Genomic DNA, 10,271 nt, shown 5'->3' with positions numbered 1-10,271 from the left:
ACACGAAGAAATAAAGTGTATGTCCTTAATGTTAATGGCACTGGTAACCAGTGTTGGGGAGTAACGGAATACATGTACCGCCGTTACGTATTTAAAATACAAAATATGAGTAACTGTATTCCGTTACAGTTACCGTTTAAAAAGGTGGTATTTAGAATACAGTTACTTTGTTAAAATAAATGGATTACACTGCGTTACTTTCCTGTTTCATATTGTGGCGGGTCAGGACTGTTTGGGTTTGTTTGACAGCTATGTTCTGTTGTTCCAGGCGGCAGCGTTACGGTTGCCATGGTTACAGGGCGACGCTCTCTCTATCTGACTGTTTGTTTCCTGGGTGAGAGAGCACCTTTTTGTTGTTGTTGTTGTTGTTGTTGTTGTTGTTGTTGTTGTTGTTGTTGTGCTAAGCTAATAGGCAGAATGCTACAGGCATAGCTCTAAAGAATGTAGCCTCCTGGGCAGTGTAGTCCGTGCTGCAGGGAGAATGGACTACCATACACGTTATGTGTCTGTGAGCGAGGGAGGGAGAAAAAGGAAAAGTATGAGCTGTCACCGAGCAAAAACGGGAGCTGGAAGCATGTAAATATAATAAGAAGAGTGCCTGACTAGCCCAGTTGTAAGTAAGCTATTAAGACTCAACTGTACACTGTGTTCGTGTTTTCCTCCGAAAACAATAAGTTCCGTTGGAGCAGCCTTTCAACGCCTCTCTCTGTCTCTCGCTAGCAAAGTTGACCCAGACAACAAAGTAAAGCTATTTTTCGGCTGACAGGGAACCAGAGGTATTAGCCAGAGGTCCCTTTACTACGGTTCGGAGCCGCGGACCTTCAGCAACAGTAATAAATCACACAGCAATAGTACATTCACGTAGTTGGAAAAAGCATGATAATATATTAAGTAATCCAAAGTATTCGGAATACGTTACTATCATTGAGTAACGTAACGGAATACGTTACAGCAGTGGTTCCCAAACTTTTTTTGCTGGGCCCCCCTGTGTTTTACAAGATAAATATTCGCCCCCCCTCGCACACGCACAAACACATCCTCCAACCACACACACCCATATTTTGCTCCATTGCGGTTTATTTCACACCTCAAACATTTAGTAAACAATTAAGCAAATACAAGTAATCTGCAGGTAGTAAGAAAATAAACTACTAACTCTTTTACGCTGCGTCCGCACGTACACGGGTGATTTTGAAAACGCAGCTGTTTCGTCCACACGTAAACGGCGTTTGGAATCACCGAAAACGGAGATTTTTTAATACTCCTGTTTTGGGTTTATGTGTGGACGAGGAATACAGAGTTAGTCACGCAACGTTAAAGGTATGTGCCTTTTTCCAGGACACGCTGTGCGCCACGTTATTGTTTACATGAGATGAATTGCAGAATGGCAGATAGTCAGATTAACAGTATTTTGTCTCTATCTTCAGGTTTTACACGCTTACATATACACACGCAGTTACTGTCCCTCCATTTAGAAAGGCAGAGGCGTCACGGAGTAATTATTTTACGTGTAGTTGTTCTTTTCCTGTGTAATAATATTCAACATTGCTATCAATACATTTTTCAAAAAATGCCTCTCTGTGCAAAATAGGTTTAAAAACATGAACAACTGTGGGATACTGTTTGTCCGTGATTTGAAGAGCCCAGCGCGTGCTCCCAACGCAGGGAAAACCAATTATGCAGGGGAGACCTACCTCGGCACTTGTGCAGGTGAAACCAAAGGGAAGATATGCTTCACCATATTTTCTAGTCTTTGGCTCAGAATGAAGTTGGTTTGGAAACATATTCAGCGATGCTTCATCTCCTGCTTTGCGTTTGTGTAAGCACCCCGTGCTAGCGTTGTTTTTTTTTCCCCTTTTCATGCCGCGCCCCCCCTGCAATGGCTCTGCGCCCCCCCTAGGGGGCGGGCCCCACACTGTGGGAAGGTCTGCGTTACAGAATACATTTTGGGGCATGTATTCTGTAATCTGTAACAGTGGCGGAGCGGGGGGGGGTGGCTTACTGGGCTTAAGCCCGGGTTGTTTTTTCAGAAGCCCGGGGTCTTTTGGAGTGTAATTTTTTTTATAGTTAAATGCCTGGCTGACAACTGTATAAAACAAAAAACTACACAAAATATTCGAAGTACATAGTGCACACTGTGGGAATTTACGACTGTGCGTAAATCCCCCTTAATAATAGTATGATCCGAGCTCAGGCACTAAGCGGGGTGGGGCAGCTGCTGCCTGCCAGTGCGCTGTTGGAGAAACGGAGCTAGGCAGACAGACGAGAACTGAAGTTCGACCAGGTACCAAATCAAATCATTCATACTGTACAAATAATGTAAATATGACGGTGTATCACGAAAGATTGATGTCAAACTGATCACTTGACCCATATTACATTACTTGCTCTTCAAGTGAATCAACAAATGGCGAAATGAAAAGCCGAACAACAACAATGCTGTTTCTTTAGAGAGTCTTAGCTTACATGTGTGTTTATTTCATATTTTCAGTTGTTACCCTTCACGGCTAAATAAATCGGTTTCAGTAATGTACTGATATACAAGAATGGACATAAGGGGCTTCTTTCAAAGAAAAACTCTGGTAGATGTTATTTTATATATTATGCTTTGTATGTTGTTCAGTATATTTCTATGCAAAACAAGAGGAATTTCAATACACAGCAGTTTATTCACAGTTTGAACCAGATACTTACATACACTTTATGGAAAACACAAGAACATTTTTTTACTGTACAACATCAATTTAGAGTAAACTTATTTTGTTTTGGATGAATAAATATTGAATATTGAATATTGAGAAAACTCCAGACGATTCCATTCTGAGCTGAAGCTTCTGATAGGTTAGTAGAGTCCATGTGAGTAAATTGGATGCATATAAGGCAAAACACAGAGCCTGTTTCTTTGACATGGGAAAATCAAGAGATGTCAACCAAAACACCAGGAAAAGAATTGTGGAGCTCCATAAGTGTGGCTCAATTTTGAATACAATTTGGTGCCATTTACAATTAAGAAATACAGATAGTTTCTCTCTTTACTCTTAAAGTTAACAAATATGTTTTTATATTTATCAATCTAAAAAAATAAACATTTAGTCTGATTTGATGTTACAATTAAAAAAGTGTTTGTGTTTTGATCTGAAGAGTATGTAAATATCTGGTTTCAACTGTATATTTGATGACTGTCAGCACAAAGAGGGAGAGAGAGGAACAGAGAGGGAGAGAGAGGAGAACGAGGACAGAACAGAGATGGAACAAGAGCAGGTGAGACAGACATGTTAGTCAAATGGTTGTTTACCAAAAGTATCACCGTATCATAGGTACTCATGTATCTCGTACCTAGTGTTTCTTTTTAGGTTTGTTATTTTTCAAGTTATATATTTATTAAGTTATGCAGGCTTGTTTGCACAACAAGGCTAAATAATTATATAAACTTTTCTGAATCTAAATAGTGTACTTTGGTAGAATTAAAAAATAAGTGTAGTGCAGGTCTATGATGATTTTTAGTGCTACTATCATCTAGTTCTGATTCTTGTTCTGTTTTGGTTGAGTCCTAAGTAGTCCTGATTTTGAACTGTTGTAGTCCTGTTTTAATTCCGGATCAGTTCTGGGTCTGGTTGAATTGGGGTTTAGTCCTCGTGTCTTGATCCAGCCCTGATTTTGTTCTGCCTTGCTGCTTAATTAAAAAACTAGTTTAAGGTGTCCTGCATATGTGATATATATTTTTCCCTATATGAAGTCATTCTTTTTTGAACAAAACTCAAAACAGAGCCTATTAATCTTTCAGTCATTTAAACCCCCCCCCCTCCCCCCTAAACTAATAAAGCAAGTTTTAAAAAGAGACTTTTCCATTTGATTACATTTTGTATGATGGATTATGCAGAAAAAGTAGAATTGGGCTGAAAGATCTATCACTTTATTACCTATTCAGGTTGTAAATCGTGTTTTTAAAAAGTAACTAAGTAATTAATTACTTTTGAAAATAAGTAATCAGTAAAGTAACGGGATTACTTTTTTGGGGAAGTAATCAGTAATTAGTTACTGATTACTTTTTTCAAGTAACTTGACCAACACTAGTAAGGAAGGTAGATACGTTATAGGCTACGTCCACACGTACACGGGTATTTTTTAAAAACAGAGATTTTCTGTTTTTGTTTTTGTTTTTTTAAATCTCGTGCAGTTTTGAAAAATATCTCCGTCCACATGTAAACGCCCAAAACACAGTCAAACGTTGTGAACAACCAAATCCTAGCTGTGTAGAAATGTTGGCCAATTAGAAGTCTAGAAGCCTGGGAGGGAAAGAGTAAACAGGATTTTATGCAGTACTACCGAAAAGTTTTTGTGTTTTTTTGGAAAGGCAGATAGTTTTGTGCAGTGTTGGGTGTAACGCGTTACTATTTATTTTTCTAATTATTATTATATTTTTTTATATATTGTTTTTCCTTTTTTCCCTCTATAGTTCCTATATTTGTTCCTTAAGTCTAAGACGCTCTCAGTATTCTATTTCTCTGAAGAAACTGTATTTGTACTAGATAGGAGAGTTGTTCAAATAAATAAAATTTAAAAAATAAATAAATTTTAAAAAGCCGCAGTCTGAATGAGGTGGTCATATACTGAGATCAGATTAGTAAGTGTTTGTTAGAGATATTCTTCCTGGATCATTCTCTGACTTGACCATACTCAGATCTATAAAAAGTCTTAATGCCCAAAATTGGAATTAAACTCACATGACTTTTAGAAGACAACCCATGAATTACTGCAAACCTTTACTTAATGACTGTATTTAGATCAAAATTGCTAGAACTCACTAAGATCTCAGTGTTATAGCTCCTTCACTCTGCTACTCTTTGACTTGGGAAGAAAACAGAGCTCAGCTCCTGCTCTTCTCCCTTTCGTGACCAAAAGCCCTTTTTTTCCTGTAACAGCATGTATCCATCATTGCCTGCATCCTTTGTGAGATGGCACGACTTCATTTGTTTCTGTCATAAAGCATTGTCTGCTCACTCCATCTGCCACGCCACATCAGGCAGTCCAGTACTGATAAGAGCCAAGTATTCATGTGAACTGAGAAGCCTGGGGTCAGGGTGGAAAGAAGAGATGAACACTGAGACATATGTTGGATGTGAAGCACCCACAGGTCACAATCCCCAGTAGCAGTCAGCATGATCACATTACCCAACACTCTTTTAAATTAACCTCCAGTTGCACTTTCACAAACTCTGTTTTTCCTTTCTTTTCCTTCCTCATTCCTTTATTTTGTCTCCTGCATATGCATTACACACATCTAGATTGACTCTTGTTTACCCGTGTGTTCCCAGAGACTGTCCTTAGAGCCTTGGCCAGAGTCCTAAGAGAAGACTGGAAGTGGAGTATGGACTTGGCAACAACCATCATCTCTGTCTTCTTCTGTTTCTCCAGGTAAAAAAATCAAGTATATTGTTTCAAGAGTAGTAATATAGCAGGGCTTAGAATCGGAGATGGCATTCAAGCCACTCTAGAATAAGCTTGGTGTATCTACAATAGAGGCAGGGAGAACAGTGATGTGGTTTACTCCTTAACTGCATACTACTCCAGGTCCCAGCACGCTGCTGAAATGGGAAGCAACAGAGGGATTAGCTCATGTACAAGAGATGTGCCAGTCACCTCACCTGTTGATGGCCCTGAGCCATCCAGCTCCACCTCCCCCATTTGGAGCTGACCCAAGACCCCACCTCAACACCATAGTTAGATACATCTTTTTATTAAATTAATTTGTATGGATACCCCTAGCAATATACTCACTACATGGCCAAAGGTATCTGGACATCCAAACATACCAGCCATATGCATCTTGTTAATATATTGTTAGATTATTTATATTATTATATTTCAGTTGTCCTGTTCCGGGGTCATGTTCATGTTTATCTGCTCTCTCTGTCTCTCTCACAGTAATCACCCATCTTTGGCAGCAAAGTTTTACTCTTTAGCTGTGTGTTTTGAAACGCTAAAATAAGCCCTCACTAAAATAATACATAAACGTCTGTCAGGGCGAATTTAGGCTTCAAGATGTATGTCTGAAAACTGATCGTCATTCTTGGCTTGTCTCCCTGTCCATGTTACACTAATTGGCTTGTGAAATGGCTCAGGTTGGGCTGATTATGCGTCAGACAAGGACATACTGTTTGACTGGATGTGTTTTGACTTTGTCAGTTTGCTTTGTAAAATATTTCAGGGGTGACCGATTGGGTAATTTTAATGACAGCTGGAATCCCAAATTTGATTAAAAGAAAAATAGTTTTGAAAATTCACTTTTGGATAAATAGTAGTCTTTTACTTCAGTTTCTCCCACTTCCATGGAATGATCACACATTTCAAGATTGGGTCCCTGTGTATGAACATCATTGAATATGAGCTGAAGAAGTATGACCTCTGGCAAGATGAGCTGCAGAATTAGGAGGCTTATATCCTTTTATAAAGAGTCAAAAACACTTGATTATGTGTTTTTTGTGGTTTGTATTTATTTGAGTTCCTTGACTGTTGCTACATGAAGCGCTCTCTGAGGACGAAAATCTAAAGAAAGTAGAGGAAGAACACAAGAAGTCTATGTAGACTTAATTTTAGTGGGTGATTAGTTCAGCTGTCCTGTGGCTTGTTCTCCGTATGTAGCTATAATTGTTGATAAATTAGGTGTGATTCCTGCTGTTTTGGTTCTTTGAGCTGTTGTTACTCCAGAAAATTAAATCAGCTAAGTTTATTTAATTTCACAGACATTAAATGATAACTTAAACTGCGTCATGTGGTCATAACTGCAGCACTTTTGTGAGTTAAAAAGTGGCTAAAATAATTATTTTATCTGAGTTGAGCACTAAAGTCAGATTCATATAAATGAATCCATAATTCTATATGATGTTTTTGAAACTAAATGAAAAGTTCAGCTTTTCACAAGGAAAGATGTGCTCTTTTTCTTGGTCATAGATAAGGTGGATACTTTGGGTGCTATACTGCTGATCAGACAAAAAAAAATACCTGGGGTTGCTTATCTTCACTGTTTTAAGGTTTACATGAAATTAAATGCAAGATTAATCAATAATTAACCTAATCACTGGTTACACTTAAGAAGCATATGCAGTTAATCTGCTTGAGGACTGCTGCAAAACAAAAGAAAGATATCAGCAGTATTCTTAGAGCCAGTAACCAGTGTTGGGAAGGTTACTTTTAAAATGTATTCCACTACAGATTACAGAATACATGCCCTAAAATGTATTTTGTAACGTATTCCGTTACGTTACTCAATAAGAGTAACGTATTCTGAATACTTTAGATTACTTAACATACTATCAAGCTTTTTACAACTACATGAATGTACTATTGCTGTGTGATTTATTACTATTACTGAAGGTTACTTGCCATACCAATACCAACTAGATTTTTAAATCTTAATATAAAATGAGTAACAGTAGGGTGGACATTAGGTAAGGCTGCACTTTTTGCAGTGATCTCGTGTAGAAACAATTTTGCGCATATATAAAACAGGTCCGCGGCTCCGAACCGTAGTAAAGGGACCTCCGGCTAATACGTCGGGTTCCGTGTCGGGCTCGTAGCCGAAAACTAGCTTTACTTTGTTGTCTGGGTCAACTTTGCTAGCGAGAGACAGAGAGAGGCGTTGAAAGGCTGCTCCAAAGAACTTATTGTTTCGGAGAAAAACACGAACACAGTGTACAGTCGAGTCTTAATAGCTTGTTTATAATTGGCTACACTGCCCATGAGGCCCCATTCTTTAGGGCTATGCCTGTAACACTTCTTATTGCCTTCATATTAAATAATTTTTTGAAAAATAATTTTAAAAAATATTTAGTCACGTCATTATGCGGGCCGCAAGTAGAGGTGACATGGGCAGCAAGATTGAGACACAGGTATTAGAGCCTCTAAATGCGTGTTTTGTTTGGGTTTCCACCGGCGTGGAATTACCAAAAATAGAGAGGGGACAGCCTAACATATGAAACAGGAAAAGACCACCGTGTAATCCATTTATTTCAACAAACTGTATTCTGAATACCACCTTTTTAAACGGTAACTGTAATGGAATACAGTTACTCATATTATGTATTTTAAATATGTAACACTGGTACATGTTATTCCCCAACACTGCCAGTAACCTGTACAGAGCACTGGTTTGCTCACATATTCAGTTGCTATATTCAGTTTGTAGAACTCACACTGGCTGTTTTGACTCCTAACTTGATTGAATTTGGCATGCGATCAGACTGCTGTTGAATATGGCAGTATGAGCAAATGCTAGTGATATCGTGGGGATTCCAGTCCATTTGTTTAACCTCTACAGTGCAATCAAACAGACTTATTTAAAAATGAAAAATTCTAGTGGAGATGCCAAAATTTCCAAAGATACCAGATAACTGAAATCAATATTTGCGCATCCCGTGTATGCGTTTGTGTGTTTAATTCTCTTCTGTGACAACAAGTAAAACTATACTAGTGCATGCTGGAAAATCAGAATATTGTGTAAATGTTTTTTTTATTTAATTATTTTATGTTCCATATTCATTACATGCAAAGTGAAATACTGTTAAGTCTTTTTTAAAATAATAATGACTATGGTTTCTAGCTCAAACATAAATCCGGTATTTCATATTATTCGAATATTTCATGAGCTCAATTTTAAAAAAAGAATTTATAAGATATAAATGTCCAAATTCTGAAAAATATTTTCTTTTATGCTCATTTATGCTCCTTTACCAAGAATTACTCTGTCAGCGTGGCATAACTTGGAGGTGATCCTCGTGTGCCAGTGCTGAGGTGTTATTGAAGCCCAGATTGCTTTGAAAGCAGCCTTCAGCTCATGTATATTTTGGGGTTTTACACGTTCTGTCAACTAGGTAACATAAATACTTTCTGCTGTTCTTTTATAAATGAAAATGGACTGGCATTTATATAGCACATTATGAGTCTTACTGACTGCTTAAACAACTTAAGTCTACAATCAACAGTTTAACCACCCATTCATACAGTGTTTTATTCTATGCACTTAATCCTGTTTTCGTAGTGTGGAAAGAAGCTGATGTACTTGGAGAGGCACATGGAGAACATACAGACTCCACACACAAGCCTCCAGCCAGGTTTTGAACTAGGAACCTTCTTGCTGTGAGGGGACAGTGCTATCCACTCTATCGTCATGCCACCAAGCTCATAGTACCTGGTATTCCCATCAAAGCACTAAGCTGTCTTTGTCAATATTGAACTTGAGAAAACACAGTGGATCAACTACCACCACCTGTGTTCCAGCTATGATTGTGTGAGAGTTGTAGCAGCTGTCACAAGTTCTTATTTAATAATTCTTTAAGGCTGGTTTCATCTCCATTGCTTATACATCTTTTGCTATCACATGTTTCCCTTCTTGTCAACTTTCCATTAGTGATGTGTTGGTCGCGAATGAAACGGCTCTTAGAGCCGGCTCTTTGAAGTGAACGACGGAAGCCGTGTTTGTTTGTTTTTTTCTTTCTCTCACCCTCTCTCTCTCGCACTTTTTTTCCGCTTCACTCCACACGTGAGCCTTGTGCTTGCACTGAGCAGAAGGGGGAGGGGCGGTAGTTACACTTGCAGTAGCACAGGAACAGAGCGGGAGGGAGAGAGAGAGAGAAAGAGAACCAGGGGCAACAACAAGACACAACATCATCACATTAGAAAGGTATAGTAATCATCCACAACTATTTTCAGTTACAGATGATAAAGGATTTAGAAAGATTATTCATGCAGTGAATCCTATGTATGCAATTCCAAGTAGGAAAACAGTCTCCCAAAAAATCCTCCCAGGCCTATATGACAGAGAATGTGCATCTTCTTTGCTTTGCATATTTTAACTTATATTTTATTGTGTTGTGGTTTGCAGTGTTTTATGGTTTCACTTTAAATTTGTTTAAAAGGAAAAAGCACGTACAAACTCCAAAACACATGCAAATTCCAAAATACGTACAAATTCCGAAGCATGTGCAAACTCCAAAACACAACGGAAGTGCTCCAGGATGCTAGGGCAGTGTTGAGCTTTTGTTACCTAGTGGCTACAGAAGCCAGAAAGTACCAACGACCGGATTTGGTGTGTGGTAGTAACAGGTTAATGAATTTTTTTTAAAGTATTTGAATATATATGAGTGTTTGTGCATAAATAAACAAACAATACACATATGGTTTCAATTGTGTAATTTAAGTGATCTAGGTAGCTCTGTTTTGGAAGTTCAGTTAACACTAGAAATGTGTTTTGGAGTTTGTATGTGCTTTGTCTC

This window comes from Pelmatolapia mariae, linkage group LG17, assembly GCF_036321145.2.
Source record: "Pelmatolapia mariae isolate MD_Pm_ZW linkage group LG17, Pm_UMD_F_2, whole genome shotgun sequence".
Classification (NCBI taxonomy): Eukaryota; Metazoa; Chordata; class Actinopteri; order Cichliformes; family Cichlidae; genus Pelmatolapia; species Pelmatolapia mariae.
The sequence above is the reverse complement of the archived record's forward strand: the minus strand, read 5'-3'. Positions refer to the sequence as shown.